Genomic DNA, 19,247 nt, shown 5'->3' on the forward strand with positions numbered 1-19,247 from the left:
ATAAAATGCAGCAGTATGATAAGAAACTGTTTGACCTGATAATTTCGACTCAAAATTGCCTACAATGATTATTTTACAGCAAATCATTCATCATTATTGAAAACTCAACTAAAAAATGTCATTTTAATTTTTACAGCTATGACTAAGTTTGGATATCTGCACTTGCCGATGGTTGTCACCAGTGATGGAGCAGAGATATTAGATGAGGAGGTGTTCAGCGCCTTGAAAGTTGACGCATATTATATTTGCAATGAAGATCCAATCACAATGGCAGGTGGGCCTACATTGTTCTTTATAATTGACAGGCATCTTTTTTATTCCTATCAATCATCGTAAGAAATTTTAAGTTTAGATTTGTACCCTTTTCTATAGGCCAATACGTAGTTATATTTTTGGAAACAAATATATTGGTTAGTTGCCATACTTATTATTGTATATGATTTTTAACCAATATTGGAATTGGTGATATGAGTAATCTTACCAAAATGTCTATTGAAAATTGTTGATAAGAAAAGGTTGGATACCCATGCAAGTTAGCATACCTGATATACACCAAACCACCACTTTGTAAGGTAGGGTACAAAATAAAACTTCCTGGTCCTGAAAAATTTTGTATTTCTGCCACTATATCTAGGTTCATCTTGTTCATTCAACAAACTAAACATCACCAGCAAAATTGACTCGTTTTTGGATGACTCGTCATCACAAAGTTTGGATGAAGCATCGTCATCGGATACAGCTTCGCTTCATGATGATTCCTCTGATACTGGAGAATCTAATTTTCAGGTAATATATATAATGCTCGTTTGAAAATGTGATTTACTGAACTTTTAAACTCCCTTGAAAAGAAGCTGTTTTGTTTTGACCACTCCTAGCTTCTCTATACAGAAGGTATGACACAATTGTATAGGTACCAAACTTCGACCCTCCCTAGCTATGCTGATTGTAAGTATGTAATCATATGTATGATGCTTAGTGTTATTCCCTTAGTTATTCAGTAAATGAGATAATTTTTGAAAAGTGTCCTTTTTGCAAATGTTGTTACATCTTATAGAACCGCCCTTTTTCGGTTATATCTGCCCCCTTCCCCAAATTAAAATGCTAGTACGGCCCTGATGTCGGCTGTTCGAATATCACGGATACCGGATACCGGACACCGGACACCTAAATACCGGATACCGGATACTCGAGATTGCGGAGTATATAGCGCATCGGGTCTAACGGTCAGCGGTAAACGGCAGTTCGTGTGAGATCAAGTAGAAGAATAAAAGGCCTAGATTATTTTCATAATACATCGGTATATGCTTTTCAAGTAAAGTAGCATACAAATGTTACCGGTATAGACAATTCAATACAGATTTATTGCTTCCGAGTAATAACTCGATTACATACGACAGACCCGGTAACAAACAGTGGACAGAAAATATTTTTTATAATTCTGCCAATTTGAACGGATTACCGAATAGACCGTTACCGTTTTGGGCAGAGCTTCTGTACAATACAAAATATCTTTATCATTCAGTTTCACGAAGAAGGCCATTTTAATTAAGTAAAGCGTTATTGACGATCTATATTTTCATGATCTTTAGAATCAAATTTAACATCAGGGTAAATAGTCACTTAGAGAAATGGTAGGTACCTGTATTCGACGAACTGATTTTTGAAGGTTATACCAAAACAATTGGTGTCCAGGGGTGTTGATTTTCGACGATCGCCATGGACTCAATTTCATTTTTAGGGACATTGTGATTGAGAATGAAATGTAGACATATCGTCCAATAAATAGAATATACCGAATATTCTACTCCATAAAATAAGAAAACGAATTTTAATTCTTTGTTTGTAAATACTTGTTTTTCATTGGTGTTCATCCTAAATCAACAAATACAAACTGTAGAGATCTTTAAAACAAATTTTATTAGAAGAAACGTTACAAATGCCAGACTCGCTTATGGCTTTCTAACTTGAGATATAGGGCCTTGCAGTACTCAGCCCTATTAACGAAAGGATTTTACAGAAAACCAAAAAGGGCCACCAATACATATCCATCACCAGTGAAGTAAGATAAAAAATGAATATAACGTTTAACTTCACCTAACCAAAGAACAACAGTATTCAGAAAGAAATATGTATAATATTGAGATCGATGATGACACTAAAAACGTGAAAGCAGGCTGTAATCAGGCTGACAAATAAGTTGGTTAGCCTCTGTAACAATTTGACAAATAAATTGTATGTCGCGGCAGTACTACTTACAACAGCACGGAAACGACTCCTTAGACCCGATGCGCTATATACTCTGCAATCTCGAGTATCCGGTATCCGGTATTTAGGTGTCCGGTATCCGGTATCCGTGATATTCGAACAGCCCCTGATGTCATTATGTCAATGTACCAGTAAATAAATGTAAAATTTCTATAAGGACTAATGAACAAAGTATATGAGCTAACCTCCACCCTCTATCATTTTTTATTCTTAAAAAATATGAGAAAATCTGGATTTCATTTTCATTTTAATTCACCCACTCCCTGATAATTAGAAACAAGGTAGTTTTTGTGCTGAGGCGTCCTTATGCTTATTTTATTTTTCGTTTTTCAGATTCCTATAATTAGTAATACGTTATCTGAAAGTTTATTAAAGTCACGCAGTTCTGCCATAGCTGTTTGGGATAATGTAGTAGCAGAAGTTGCCTACGGTGTTTTAGCTCAGATAGACATACGGAGGAAATCTGAATATGATCTGATTTGCAAAGAGATTGTTGAGAAATATCCAAATCTGAAGAGAGATGATGTGAAACAGGGTGAAAATAAAAGACAGAAGGCAGAAAAACCATGGGTATAAAACTTACAATAAGTTCATCTGTTCACATACAATAAGTTCATCTGTTTGGCATTTTTTGATAATGCTAATACATAACTGGGATATTCACAATAGAAAACCCAAGTGAAATTTTACCAGCGTAACCTATGTAATTGCACCATTAGTAATTGAGCCAAATTTCACTCTCTAAATATTTTGTTCATATAATGATGAAAAGAATGGCCTCAATGGAAAACTTGGTGAATTAGATAAAATAATTACAGGCTTTTGAATTAAGCACTTTGTATATTTTCATTAAGCAGTTATTCGCTTATTTATATTTTAGAATTTCAATTTGCATTTCTAGGCCGCTTTTAAAAAAAGTCTATCACAGAAAATCCGACATATCAGATATGATTGCAAAACACCGAATGCTGTGAAGGATTCTTCCTTTGTAGTTACAGGTAGGTGCATCTCTCAATCAATCTCCTAGGAATATCTTGTTTTCTAATACACCGATTTCTTGAAGTTTTCAGAAAATAATCTAATAGCTTGATATCTTGAGTCAAAATATATTGTTTGATAGAAAAAGATTTGTGAGAACGAATTACAAATTGTAAAAGTATTGTTACATTCCCAAATCAATCTTTCTAATCGTTTCTCTTTGCTTTTAAGCTGAAATAGTTTACCTAATTTTGCTTTATCTTGCACAACAGTTGAACCACAAGACCGTTCTGATGAAAATTGTGTTCAAGCAGGTACTAGTAATGCTACATCAACGTCACAAAATCATTCAGTAGAGCATACAAATGACAAGGGAAACAGCAAAGACCCAACAATCTCTTCGGACAATGTCGTGTATTCAGATTCTACCAAAAATGCTGACGTTAAAGACGGTAATTTACCTGGCTCTAGAAATACAATTGTAATTGCTTAAACATGTTTGATATTTGGTGCTCGTCTATGGCAAATTCTGCCCACTCAGTAAAAAAGTGCCAAAGTCATTGGTATTTCGCCCACTTGGTCTTCGCCAAATTGGAAAGTTGTCTCTCATAGTGTCATGAGTGTATTACCACATTTCGATCGAACTTTGGCTTTTCCTGTAATAAAGATACTTGTAGATTCTGTGACTTGAAGAACATGCTTATATGGTCAATCATGAAATATAATGCATTTACAAGCCTGCTTCATATGTATTTTAGTTGCATTTTCCATGAAACTCCTTGAAAAACTTGGTGAAAGTATGCCGTTAGATCGACCACGAATAAACAAATTGATGGAGAAGACATTTGAGGCGAGAAGAAAAGAAATCATGAAATCTGGTGACATAGACGCTGTAATTGGAAAATACAAATTTTTCAACTTCATGCAATATGTAAGTCATCAAGAAACCTAATCTCTAACCAATCATCTTCATCTTATGCTCATGATTCCAACCCTGATTCCACAATTGTAGTATCCCTTTTAGCCCACTTGGGACTTTAGTCCCAGCGGGCTATTGCGTTCACTTTTCGTCCGTCGTCCGTCCATAGACGGAATCCAGTTATTTTGAGAAGTTTTGAAGACGCTTGAATGGATTTTCTTGATCTTTAGGTTATACATGTATCTACCCTAGATACATCTTTGAAAACGCTTTAAACAATTATCTTGATCTTTCACATATGTTTGTTTCCCCCTATGATGCATCAGTATGAGAAAAATTGGGTCAATCGGACCCAAGATGGCCGTCGTGTGATCTTTTTTGTGCCCAAAAGGTCATTTTTGCCCTCAATTCCAAGACCTGTAGCTTCCAAATAGTTAGTCTTGATATTTAATAAATAGTGTCACTGTTGTAGTATTCATCTCACGTGGAATTGGTGTTACCCAGGTTTTCGCCACCAGGGGAGTTGAATTTTGAATTATATACAATTTGCCTATTTCACGCTTGTTCCACAGTTAAGGTTAAATCTTTCTTGGCCCTCTAAAATCAGCTAAAAATAACTTTCAAATACGCAGCAAATACGTACACACGGTTGGCCATTAAAAAAAAACTTTGAAACAAATACTATTTCCCAAGTGGGCACTGTGACCCTGGACACCTGGTTAAGCATTCGTCTATTAGTTTGATATCCTGTAAATTTTTGCCTTCAGATTATGCATGACTTCAAAATGCTAAATTTAACAGAAAGAGAATGCTTTCATAAGCGTTTCTTAGAGATGACTACGCAGTGCTCCTTGATGTTTAACATCGAACAGCAATTAACGGTAAATTATATTAGATTTTGTTTATTAGCTCCAATATGGCCTGAAAGCTTAAGGGGTGAAATAAATCCTTTCCCTTCCTTAAGTTTTAATGGCAGAGTTAGTAAAAATTTTCTTTAAGTTTTTATTAAATTAATTTCATTTCATTTAAGATATCGATAATGGTTATATCGAATAAAGCGGCAGAGCTTCCAACCTTTACTGACTACCACTAATCACTGAAAACATCTTGAGTGACCAAAAACTTATGTTCTCAGTATCTGATTTGATATTTTTTCAGAACATCGAAACCATCAGTCTGATACAGCGAATAGAAGATCAGCTTGGTTATGGTAGTACTAGTTCTTCTATTTACAGTCAGATAAAGGTTAGCTATCCATATATCTGAATGCATGTAAGAATAACTGGAGAATCCAGTGAAAATAGCAAATTCAGTTAAATACATGCCATTGGAAAGACATTTAAGATTTTACCCAATTCAAATGAGATACATTGAAAGGCTTTTTCACTGTGCAACTGAGCATATATTCATACAATTCATGCATTCAAGCATTATCCGTTCTCCAATTTCTACGAAGCCGAATTTTGAAAAAGGGCCTCATTATGTTGAGCGGGAAGTGTATTTTGACAAATATAACCCACAGATTGCATTATTTATGAAAAAGCGACAGGCTGGCCATAGTGCCCCATGGGGCTCTTGTTTCTATGTTCTCCCAGATCAAATGATACATGTCATCACTTTGTAATCCAGACTTTTAACCTTTCATTCCTAGGCTGCTGATGTAAAGAATCCTTTGAAGTTCCCAAGGATTGTGTACTTGGAAAACAACCACAATTTGGAGTTCTTCATTCAAACCGCGGAACGTATGATTGAGTGCACAGAACATAACACTAGTGGCGCTTTGCATGATCTCTTCGGATTTTATTATGTATTTGACATTAACTATCCGCGACAGTTCGCACCAATTTTGAATTTTCTACAAGTTGCATTGTTGAATGCGAAGATTGAAACGAAGAAGCAGCCAAAACTTGTGAAATTTCTTGCTGCATACTTTTCCAAAAATTGAAATTGGCGTGATAGACTATCAATCTATAGAAATCGTTTAAGAATATAAAATATTTTGTAACAGGTTATATAGGTTGGCATATATATAAATATCAGGTAAATTTTAATTCAGGTGAATTCAATACAGATGTAGTCTTAACTTATTTTAGACTGAAAGTTTCTACAAGCTCCTAATACTGGGAAAACTAACAGAAATTAATTTTTCCCTGGATTTAGCTATTTTTTCATTATGTTTTGACACCAGAAGTCAGATAGATTGCCCATTTGTATACCTGATACTTGTATATATACATAATATGTAGCCATTTTCAAGAGAAATTTTAAAGAGATTTCAGGGTGAGTTTCTCAGTATAGTAATTAAAAAGATTTTTTTAAATTCAATATTTACTCTCTTTATTATTATCTCTTTGAAACTGGTTACCTTTAACTGGAATCATTTTGAAAAACATTCAAAAAATTGAATTTTTTCAATTTATGATGATTGCTTTTTATGTTTGAGTTTAAGGGGCTTTTTTCTGTTCGAGTTTAAGGGGCTTTTTATGATACATGTTTGAGTTTAAGGGGCTGTCACAAAATGTACAGAGGTAGTACCACTCTAAAAGTGTTACTAGGAATTGCCTATTACAGCTCTACAACTTTTGGAGTACAGCGATATTTGTTTGGTATCTTGCAAGTTTTCAGATTTGGTATGTGTCCGGTATGAACATTGTCAAATGCAGTAACCGTGAAAAAGTTGGTACCATCTGGCATCTTTTACTAAATGGACCTTGATCACTTGTTGAGCTGATATTAGCTTTACACTTTCTAATTTAATTCTAAGTAACATTTTTTTATTTTATGAGATTTCACTTCTAAGTATTGAAGTGAACTAAGTAAGAATTTTCTCATTTTGGTTATTTCGTCAGGCACATTCCTTGGACTATCATGATTTATCCTGATAGATTTAGTTTATACAGTTATATACTAACGTGGTATTTTGTTAATTACAGTATTTGAATACAGAGAGGTATTAAAAAGTATTAAATCTTTTCGATCTCCACGAGAGATACACGTATACCCGGTCTCGGTTTAATGTTTTTGTTACGATAAAGCAATTGTTATATTGTTTTAATCAAACACAATGTGTTTAAAATTTAATAAAGTGTTTGTATCTTTTCTGATATCTTGTATTATGTGTATGGTTGATTCTTTTCTGCTTTGGAGGAAAATCATTTGATCCCACTGCTGTATTCCAGGAAAAGTCTAGGTTTGTTCTTCATGTGTTCTGAAAGTGGTCGATTCCTGTTCTGGATTTGTTCAGACCTAGAAGTGTTCCCGAAATATGTTCTGAAAAATCTGTTCAATAGAAGTGTTCTTGATGTCATACAAATGTTCTCTCGTGTTCTAAATCTGGTGTTCTGGAGAAAAAGTGTTCTAAAATGTGTCCCATTTTATGTGTTCTATTTTCGCGTTCTACGCGTTCCAAATATGTTTGTTGTTTTTAGAGTGTAGACTCGTTCAGAATTTGTATAAGACGATTAAGACTATTATTTGAATTTTAGTGACTTAGCAAAGATGAGTACTCAATCAGTTAACGTGGATGGTGATCCGAGAGGTAGACCTTCGACTAGGAGTAACGCTCGTAGACAACCCCGAAGTCTTAGCGACGAGGCGTCGAAATCTCGAAGAGACGGGAATCTAACCCATCGTCAGCCCTTAGACGGAGAGACGACGGTCGTAGGAGATTCCCCAACCGTGACAGAAGTGGTGACCGCGCCTAATGCACTCGAGAAAGGCTCACAGGCTTTAGAGACGACAGCGCTTCCTCGTAGGGTTAGCTCCGGAGATCAGAATTTCATTTATGCCGACCGTTTTGAGTCCAATGTCGAAACGAGTGATCGTCTTGACCGAGCTCCGTCGGGATCAAACTTTGGTTTCGAGAGTCAGCGCCTCACTCAAGACCGTAACCTGGCATGTAGAATCAAACCCGAAACCTTTGACGGCAATGGTCCCTGGCGAGATTATATCCAAGTTTTTGAGACAGTAGCACGTATCAACCGCTGGGACGATGGATCCAAGGCGGATTTTCTATTCGCACACCCTAGAGGTCCCGCCCGTCAATTAGCTTGCACTTTGTCGCATCAAAGTCGGCTTGATTATGGCGAGTTAGTCGGTATACTCGACTCGAGATTTGGTTCCGGCCATCAATCTGAACTCTTCTTAGCTGAAATTAAGAGTAGAAGGCGTAAGAGGACGGAAACCCTGAGAGAGCTGGGGCAAGAACTACTTTCCCTTGCCGTAAGGGCATATCCCGATTTAGACCCGTTTCAGCGAGACCGTTTAGTCCGAACACATTTTATAGACGCGATCGAAGATAGAGAGCTGCGTATGCAATTGTACCAGAGTCATTGTAAATCGCTCGACGAGTTAGTCCGTCTAGCCGTAGAGTTAGAGGGGTTTAAGAGATTAGAGGAGGATAGAGAACGTGGATCTCATGGGTTCGTGAGAGCAACAAAAGTAGGAGAGAGCGACCAAATTGAGGCATTGAGATCTCAGGTGACTGAGTTGACGACAATGGTCAAGCAGTTAGTAGGCCTACAATCCCAACAGAGCGTTCGTCGAGATAATCATTCTATCATCTGTTACAGTTGTGGTCAAACAGGCCATATCTCTAGAAACTGCCGAGAAGGACCGAGACGGGGAAACGGGCGACCCCTGGCTCAAAGAGAGTCAAGCCAGAGGAGAGATTAAAAACCAAACTCTCATCGCCAACCCTCTTGAATGAACGAGTTACTGTAAGCGCGATCAGCAACACGGTATCCAGCATAATCATCAGCGGAAAAATCGACAATGTACAAACCAAATTTTTAATCGATACTGGTGCATGTGTTTCAGTTCTGAGTGAAGACGTGTTCGAGAAATTACACCCAGCATCGCAGGAGAATCTAGAAGAATCGAATTTACAGCTATACAGTATCAATAATTCCCCTCTGAAAACATACGGTAAACTTGAGGTCGGAGTCGAGATTTTCGGCGAGGTCATGCCCTGGTCGTTCGCGGTAGCTGATATCGAAGATGAAGCCGTCTTAGGTTTAGATTTTCTTTCACACTACGACTGCCAGATTCACCCGGCCAGGCAAAGTATCACGTGTCATGGTGAGCAAATCATCTACGGAAAGAAATGTCAGCTAGATAAGAACAATACTCACGTCAGAAGCCGTCAGCGAGTCGTTATCCCCCCTTTTAGCGAAAAAGTGCTGGAAGGAACGACTGATGTACAACACCACTCCGGGAAGTGGGCTATGATAGAACCGTCTGAGTTTAGCCACAAACATCGATTTCTGACAGCGAGAAGTCTCGTCGACACCGAAAAAATATGGTTACCCACCAGAGTTTTAAATCCTACACCACACAAGATTACGGTTTACAAGGGGACGACTCTTGGCTATTTGAGACCCGCATCTAGAGTAGAATCCAGTAATGTGAGAGCCACGCATACTCCCAGCCCTCCAAGCGGAGAGACTCCCGAATTTTTTAGAGATCTCGTCCAGAGAAGCACGAAAGACTTACAGCCAGACGAAGCATCTCAGGTCGAAAAGTTAATTTTAGAGTATCGAGACATCTTTGCTCGGTCCGACGCAGATTTAGGGGTAGCCCCGGGAATTACGCACGATATACACACAGGGGATGCTAAGCCGGTTAGACAGAAGGCTCGACGCTTACCACCGGCAAGACAAGAGGTAGCCAGTCACCTAGTCAAAGAGATGCTAGATCGCGGGGTGGTTGAACCGTCAACTTCACCGTGGGCTAGTCCGATAGTTCTTGTGTCGAAGAAGGACGGGGGGATTAGATTTTGTGTAGATTATCGGCGGGTGAATGACGTCACTATGAAAGATGCTTATCCCCTACCTAGAATTGATGACTCTATCCGTTCCCTTTCTGGCTCTCGATATTTTTGTACTATGGATCTCGCATCTGGTTATTGGCAGGTCGAGCTGTCCGAATCTGCAAGAGAGAAATCCGCGTTTGTCATGAGAGATGGTCTATTTCAATTTCGCAAGATGCCTTTTGGGTTGTGCAATAGTGGCGCGACGTTCGAAAGACTCATGGAACAGGTTCTCTGTGGCCTGCAGTATGAGATTTGCTTAGTCTATTTAGATGATATCATAGTATTCGGAAAGAATTTTGAAGAGACTTTGGGCAATCTACACCAAGTATTCGAAAGGCTTAGAAGGTTCGATCTAAAACTCAAACCCAAGAAGTGCCACTTCTTTGAGAAATCGGTTGCGTTTTTAGGACATGTAGTCTCAGAGGATGGCGTATCGTGCGACCCAGGTAAAATCGAATCAATTAAGACTTGGCCTGTACCTCGATGTCAAACTGACGTAAGATCATTTTTGGGTTTAGCATCTTACTACCGGAGTTTTTGCCGAGATTTCGCATCGACGGCGAAACCACTCCACCGATTAACCGAGAAGGGAAGGAAATTTGAATGGTCTGGAGAATGTCAGTCCGCTTTTGAGGAATTGAAGGACGCGCTCATGACAGCGCCCATACTGGCATATCCACTCCCGGATACCCAGTTTATCTTAGATACCGACGCTAGTGGGGTAGGCTTGGGGGCTGTTTTGTCACAAGTACACGATGGGGCTGAGAAAGTGATCGCCTATGGCAGTCGCACCTTGTCAAAGCAAGAACGAAATTATTGCGTCACGAGACGGGAGTTATTGGCAGTGGTCACATACGTCAAGCATTTCAGACATTATTTGTTAGGGAGAGAGTTTCTGCTCCGCACCGACCACGGTTCGCTACGCTGGCTCATGTCTTTTAAAGACCCAGAGGGACAGACGGCCCGGTGGATTACACTTTTGTCAGAATACAACTTCAAGGTTCAACATCGTCCCGGCCGTCTTCACACTAACGCAGATGCTTTGAGTCGCAGGGAATGTCAACATTGCTTGAGGGCTTCTGAGAGGTATGAAACAATCGAGAGTCCATGCAGCCACATCAAGCGGGTGAGAGCTATCAGAGACTGTTCCACTGAATTATTGTGCGCGCCAAAATGGTCGCCAACAGAACTAGGCCAAGCACAAGCAAGCGACCCTGATTTGAGATGGATTGTAGAGCGATATAAGTCCCAAGATCGACCAAGCTGGCAGGATGTCGTAAGTGAGGGCGCTACCAGCAAATTTCTAGCAACCCGGTGGGAACAATTAAAATTGGTCGAGGGCGTACTGTATATCACCAAGGAAAGAGAAGGGTTAGAACCGTCTGCGTTGTTAGTTTTGCCTAAAACTTACCGTCACGAAGTATTCATCGAGATTCATGCCTCTAGAACCGCCGGACACTTTGGCTACAAGAAAACTCTCACTAGCATTCACCAAAGATATTTCTGGCCCGAAATTCGGGATGATGTCAAGCTCTGGTGTGCGACTTGTTACCTATGTGCCACCAGGAAGAGTCCACCTAGAAGTAATAAAGCAAAACTTAAAGACTATCGCGTTGGCCTACCTATGGAAAGAATAGCTTTAGATATTTTGGGGCCCCTACCCGAAACGAAAGCCGGGAACACAGTAATTTTAGTCGTCTCCGATTATTTTACTCGTTGGGTGGAGGCCTACCCTCTACCAAATCAGGAAGCCAAGACTATAGCAGCAACACTCGTCCGAGAATTCATAAGTAGATTTGGTGTAGCGAGACAATTTCACTCTGATCAAGGGTCTAATTTCCAGTCAAAATTGATGACCGAAATTTGCGGCATGCTAGAAATGCGTAAGACTAGAACTACCGCCTATCACCCGCAGTCCGATGGATTAGTTGAGCGATACAATCGCACCCTGTTGAATGGGCTCGCCATGGTTGTGAATAAAAACCAGGACGACTGGGACGAGCAGCTACCATTTTTAACGATGGCGTACCGAGCGTCAACACATGATTCAACTGGATTTTCTCCAAACTATTTAATGCTAGGCCGGGATATAAACTTACCTATAGATATTCTCTCGGGAACTCCCCATCCTTCGATACAGCTCCCAGTTGAGACGTACGCAACGGAACTGAAGGAACGCCTTACTTTCGCTTTTTCTCACACCCGAAAGAACTTAGCGCTTCGTGCTAGAAGAAATAAAAGACATTATGATACTCGTAGTCACGGAACGAATTACAAAGTCGGGGAACGGGTATGGCTTTTCCGACCTGTCACGCCTGGCATGAAGTCATCAAAGCTGGCCTGTCATTGGGTAGGCCCATGTGAGATTTTCAAGATAATAAACGACGTAGTATATACTATAGCGCTTCCTAATTCGAACAAGCGTATGACCGTGCATTTCGACCGACTGAAACCCTACCTTGAGCCAACCGCAACTGACCTGAGGACTCCTGACTATCCAGAGAAATACTCAGACGAAATCAAAAGCGACGATTTTAGAACCACTTTTTTCGGGCGTACATCGAGACCACCTGATAGATATGGCGACTGGTGCTAGTCCAGATGTCATCTGCCATCGTAATTTTCATGTTTTTTTTTTATCCTTCTATTTTATAGGGATAAAACGACCAAGGTTAAGTGTATTTATTGTGCGCGTAGAGTCGACAAGGAAAACGTTCACGCGCATAATAGGTATTGCGAAGGCCGGACCCGCGAGGGGAAAGTCTTCGAGTGTGAAAAGTGCGGTAAACAGTTCGCTACCAAACTGAAGGCCCGTGGGCACGTAAAGTACCATGATGAGAGGGTGCGTATCCTCGAGGTCGCGGAAGATTCATGGGACCGAGACCCGCCTGCACATGTCCTATCCGCGTCAAACGTTACCTCTACTGTGAGCGCGGTGTCCGCCAAAAGAAAATTTCGACGTGACGAGCAGCGGCGTAAGCGCGCAGAAGAATCGAAAGCGAGATTGGATCGACAGCGGGAGCGAGAAGTGATCGACGAGACGGCAGAGCAGTTAGCGGCTCAAATCAATAAGATATTAGAAGAAGATGAGCCGGTCACTGGCGACGCTCGAACGGTCCACTTTGGTACGCCATCCCATACCGCTACTTCAACTAGAGAACAAGAGATGGACGTCACTCCCGTCAGCTGTCAATCGGAAGGGAGATCGGCTTCCGACGTCGTCACCCGAATCATGAAAGAGATGTCGGGCACCATAGATGAGGTTTATCCGCCTTCGATCGTCACAGAGAAATTCCCAGCCGCCATCAGCGATGATCTGCCGACTTCTGCAGGCGATAAATTACCAACCGTCGTCGAGAGCCTGCCAATCGAGCCGCCTACTACTGCTATGAAGACACCAGTAATTCAGTCTCCGACTTCCGTCGTCAAGTTGTCAACGGAGTCGCTGCCAGCAGTTGCGCAAGAATCCTCGTCCGAGCCGTCAGTCGAGATAGAAAAAGATAAGTCGAAGCTGGAAGATGTCATAGTCGACGAGTCATCAGAGAGTTGCCAGGCCAACGACGCGGGTTCAGCATTGTGCGAACAAATGGTCCTGCTACACAGTCATCCTGTTCCTGGTCGCAATGCGTATAAATATTTCGGTTCTCCATGCGACAGAGCAGTATGCAACCAGTGCGTTGTCGAATCCTTGAGGTTCAAGATTCGGTGGCCGACTCCAGAGTTCGTTCGACATGTGGAGGTGACGCGACCTACGGCATTCGGGATGCTACACAGCCACCCTACCGCGGCCGGAGATGTAGAAATCTATGGGTTCAGCAACGAACCAGTAACATGCGCGTTGTGTCTGATCGACCAGAAGGTGTTTGGCATCGTATGAGACTCTAATCCGATTTTCGCTATTTATCGCCTCCGCCGGGAGAGGTCGGAGGCTGGGAGGGGGTGTTGTGGCGAAAATGGACCCTGTTTCTCTTTAACACCTCTAGGCTCTGGTTCATTTTTGTTTCAGCACCTCATCCTTTCCTCCGATATCTCCGGGTGGGGCGATTTTATTTGTATATCGAGAACATAAAGTATATTTAAGATGTAAGAGATTGATCCTTCCTATCTCGCCTTCGGGTTGGATAAGATCATCTTATCCAACCCGAAGGAAACAAATTAATTATTCGCGTTAACTTACGTACGATCGTCTGGCCGAGTTTGATTTTCGGCCGAGTTTGATTTTCGGCCGAGTTTGATTTTTCGGCCGAGTTTGACTTTTCGGCCGAGTTTGATGTCGCCGTTTATGACTATCTTCTAGTTAAACTTTTATCGGCCGACTGAGAGCGTCACCGATCAAAATATTTCGTCGAGCAAGCTTGTGTACATATTCGTTATCTACCCGCCGGGTGCTTCGATTTTTTAGATTATTTACTTGCCGACTTGATTCGCTCTCGGTCGGGCGATTTAAATGTAAATAAATGTATATATATATATAACATAATCCGAGCGATGATTTGAGATCGTCGTTAGCACCTTTCGAGTCTCGTACTGTACGCCCGAATGAGACATGCATTTTTGACGCGACCACGACGCGAGACTTTTTCGAGACGCGCCGCGAACTAAGAGACTTTAAAGATATGCTGTTAATTTTATTGACTTAGTGACATTAAATTTGAGAGTCCACGGACTCTTATCTTATGACGATTTATATAAGTCTTATATCTTCGTCTTTTCTGAACGAGGAGAGGAGTTCCGCCGCTATTTTTCATAATGGTGCGGTTTCTGACATTTTCTCAATTTCCGGAATCATTTAGAAATTTCCGGAAAAATCTAAGGAGGGGTCTTACAATTTAAACAAATAATTCCAGAATTTTCCGGAAAATTCTAGAAATCTCATTATCGCAGGGGGGTCAAATGGAATTCCGAAAAAAAATAAATTCCGGATTTTTCTGGAAATTTCCGGAAATCTCATTCCAAAAATCGTGTACAGTGAATAATGTTATAAGGATTTTGATCCGTTACCACGGAAATTAACTAATTTATTTAGGGAACAGTCATTTGTTGCGTAGTAACACAACGACTTTTATCATCGAACATAAAAAGCTGATCCCATTCAATCATTTCAACATGGAATCTAGATTAGCTTATTTAAATAAATGTTGGGAGAAAGAAATACGCTGGAATGTTTTCCCAACGAAGCTGGAAGAGGTAAGTAAACTTTAGCCAACCATATCAAATACTTAAGGCCTGCATTTAGCAACAGAATTAATTCGTAATTCATGCACCTTTTCCATAACATATGCTATTTCCTTGCATCGTATGGATATTTAGCTCAATGGCTATGTATGCCGCACTATTGTCTACATTATGCAGTTGGAATAGGTCTATTTAATGAATATGTAGTGGAAGTCGTTAACCATTTCACCGTTTGAAATGACGTAAATGTGTCCCTGTAGAGGCCTCTTATTTGTCTGTTGATACCAACACAGAGTCCGCCTGTATTACCCGTCGCGTCAAAGAGATTACCATTATTTCATACAAAATTGTTCTTCGGTTTTCTAGTTAGGCTAAGCCTATTTCATAACAACAATAATTTAAATCGCGGAAATAGTCATCATTAATATCGTCAACATGGTTGGCCTATAGATCTAAGGCTAGGTCTAGGCCTAATTATTGATTAGATTTTTTAGTCAGTAGACTTCCTAACAGCCCTGGTAACCTATAATTTTTCTCAAAACCATGCCCTGCATGACTCAAAAACACCCCGCTCCAGGAATTTGAAAATTTAACCCTTGTCATTGAATAGCTAGGATATCATTTACAAGAAATTGAGCAATAAATTTCTAGGGTATAAATCATAAAAAAATACATTTCTTCCATATTCAAGTCAATGAATATTTAACCTTTTTCTCGTGAATTTAGGAATGCGGTTGAGCCCTAGGCCTAACCTCTGAACAAAGTATAACAGTATTAGAATAATATTTTATGAAGTTCATTTCATTATAGGCCTAGGCCTATAACAAAAAGTAATTCTAAAAAAATGATTCTATTTTATTTTGTTGCAGGGTTGTAAATTTCTTGCAGATAAGATGAACGTACCCGATTCGTCAGTACTTTTTGGGTTATTAGGCATATCATCATATATATGTAGTAACGCGATCGTCAAAGTTTCAAACACCATGTGGGAAGAACCGGCTATCAACTGGCTTGCCGTTTGCACCCCGACTGGGTCAGGGAAGTCAACAGTGTATAGGCTGATGAGTAAAGTACTAAAAATGATCAAAAACAAGGTGGAAGAGTCAAAACCAGACGTTAAATCTGTTATCTGGACATTAGACGATCAAAGTTTTGAAAAAATGGGCGCCTTGATGGCCGAAAACAACGGAAAAGCATTTGCCCTACAAGATGAATTAACAAATTTCTTAACGCAAATAAACATATACAGCGGAAGCAAGGGATTGTTAGAAACAAACGAATTTTCAAGAATATTACAAATGTATAACGGTAATTCCTGGACAAGGAAAACGGGTAAGGTCATTTCTGGATTCATCCAAATAATTTAGGCCTATTCACTGCAGGTTCAATTCAATAAATAAGATAAACCATATAAAAGTTAAATCATACTTGTGTCCGGACCAGTCCAGATCGCGGCAACAAGTCAATAGTCGTCACCTCTCAGTGTCCAGGCCAGGGAAGCTGCCACCTATTAAAGTCATTGAACATAATCAAAACACATGAGCCCACTAGTAACCATTTGTCTATTGATATACAAAATTTACTAACAACAAGAACATTGGCTACGCCAATTTTGTAGACACCCACCGGTTGTATTGTTAGAAATTCTCATTTTTAACATAAACATGCTCAACATAAAAGATAATAATGCCGGTATCTATTTTACAGTTGGTGAAAAAGCTAATTTTACAATGGAAACCACCGGCCTATCGATATTTAGGATGACACAGCCAAGTACGGCATATTCATTAATAACGGAGAAGCAAAATATTGACAAAGGTCTCACATCAAGATTTCTTTGGTTATTTCCTAAGCCGAAATTCAACACATTCGAAGATTTAAAGTGTACGGACGATGATACCGGAGATGTCTTCATTGAGCGTTTATGTAAGTAAATAGATAGTTGCCGGTTTTATGAAATGTTGCTATGAGACGGGAAACGGGTCAGTTTAATGTTCTGATTCGTGACTGATGTTGGTCACTTGTTCATCATCGCACAAAACGTGTTTTGGAGCGGAATATCGTGAATTGCTAAATCGTTGAAATAGTTCAATTAGTTTTCATTATATTTTTTGAAAATTCTAAATTAACTCTTTACTTGGAAGTGTATTTTTACGTATTGAAAGTAAAAAATTTGTTTTTTATTAAGATCATTATATGTTTTTATTCTAGTCCTAAAAAGTACCTCCTATATTTTTCAAATTTTTGATTTATAAATGTTTCACTAAATGTAGGCGAGGCATTCAGTAAACAAGTACTGCACAACGGTGACAATGATGTGACCTTGTACAGAATAGACACAGATACAGATAACGAAGTTTCGGACATTTATGATAAATTTCAACAAAAATTGAAATCGAATTGTTTGGCCAACAACCTGCTAAGTGGTGAGTTTAAATCTAATAAATTATATTATAGTTATATTTTAGTAGCGAGGAGTACTTTCAAGTCTTCAGGTATTTCCAGCTGTTGAAAACAAAGAAAATAACAAATTCACCTACTTGCAAATGATAATGTCATAGCAAATTAATCAGCAAGTGTTCTATACGATTTGAATATTGATCATACTTTACGGTTTAACATATTACCACAAAATCATTAAAGAAAAATTAATTTGATATTGCTTTCATATTAACAGCGCTTTACTCAAAAGGCAAGGGACAGGTACTTCGTCTTTGCCCAGCGATACAACTACTATTCAACATCTTCTATGACGGTGATGATGAACAGCTTGATCACGAGAGGAACACAATCAGATCAGAAGTGATCAGGGCTTCGGTAGAAATTGTTTCGCTATGCATTGACCATGTCGCGACTGTGGTGGGAATGGAAAATGATTCGCCGCCAGTCTTAATCCCGGATGGTAAGATACGTTACTTAGATAAACGCAATAACAGTTCCTCACAAGTCACCTTGGACTTTTCTGAGTGATGTAACATTATGTCGACGATGCACTCGGGACTACTCCACATGGACGGTCAAAAAATTTAAGACGTAGGCTACATCAAACCCTGGCTGTAGAAAAGGTACCTCGTCCTAATCGATAGAACTATTGACACTAACTTGCCTTATTGAGAATATGCTTATCCCGGGCAATCGGTCAATCGGATCCTGTAACAGTGTCCTGAACTTAAATCACGTTTGGCGTATACTGGCCTTCATTCCGGAGTAGATTTTGTGTAATTGAAGAAGCGTAGTAGGTTGTACAAATTGAAGCTTCATTATTAAAAATGACTGTAAAACATACGATGGTAAATGATTATCAATTATGAAAACGCACGTATTTGTTGTTTTTTTAAACTACTAGATTAATGGTAAAAGTGTAACTTTCACTAATAGATTATCAACCGGTAGAATAATGTAAAATATGTTATATTTGTACAGGTATATAGGTATACAGGCTAGCCTTATCGGCTTTTGAATAAAAGCAAAAATTAATTTCGACAGTCATCCTAATATAATGTCTTGATAAAAATAATTATGTTAGAATAATTATGTTTACGCGGAATTCCACGGTACCGCAACATAAAATGGGAGCTATAGGCCTACATGATAACTAGAGGGATATAAAGATGTGCATTTCCCGAGAAAAACCACTATTTTTCATTTTTGGTCTCATAATAGAAAGATTATAAGATTTTTAGATTGAGTTTTCCGGGAAAATCCAGATTTTGTTTTTGTGCTTTTCATTTGTACACGCATCGACTATTTCGTATACGTCAAACAATTATCTAAATATTGTTTTACTAAAGGTATCACCGAAACGAACCAACGACTCATGAAAATTGTCATATTAAATCAAGGGAGAGAGGTATTCATGAGTGCGATGCAAAAGAAGTCGGCATTCAAAGTAAATGGGGGGAAGAATAAGATTAAAGAAATATTCCAAATGCTTGAGAACCGAAATGCCGGCACCATAAACATTGCTACTGATAAGGTAGGCATTTTAAACAATTCTTAGTTCTAGGCAAAAAATATTCTTTCAGTTTGTCGCGTGATATACAAACACAATATATTTGTATACATGGGTCCATTAAAATATTTATGACCCTTTCATTC

The 19,247-nt window shown here is 39.4% G+C and overlaps 2 long non-coding RNA genes across 2 annotated transcripts; one reads left to right on the forward strand and one right to left on the reverse strand.

The window, feature by feature from the left end:
- Positions 1 to 7,610: 7,610 nt before the first annotated feature.
- Positions 7,611 to 12,205, reverse strand: LOC141912137 (uncharacterized). Its single transcript, XR_012620129.1, has 5 exons — positions 12,074 to 12,205; positions 11,386 to 11,551; positions 9,995 to 10,090; positions 9,088 to 9,254; positions 7,611 to 8,309 (listed from the first exon to the last, which is right to left on the reverse strand). It is a non-coding gene; the product is annotated as an uncharacterized LOC141912137 (long non-coding RNA).
- Positions 12,206 to 16,938: 4,733 nt separating this feature from the next.
- LOC141912314 (uncharacterized) lies at positions 16,939 to 17,880 on the forward strand. Its single transcript, XR_012620143.1, has 3 exons — positions 16,939 to 17,075; positions 17,423 to 17,575; positions 17,827 to 17,880. It is a non-coding gene; the product is annotated as an uncharacterized LOC141912314 (long non-coding RNA).
- The last annotated feature ends 1,367 nt before the right edge of the window (positions 17,881 to 19,247 follow it).

Source organism: Tubulanus polymorphus, chromosome 10, assembly GCF_964204645.1.
Source record: "Tubulanus polymorphus chromosome 10, tnTubPoly1.2, whole genome shotgun sequence".
Taxonomy (NCBI): Eukaryota; Metazoa; Nemertea; class Palaeonemertea; order Tubulaniformes; family Tubulanidae; genus Tubulanus; species Tubulanus polymorphus.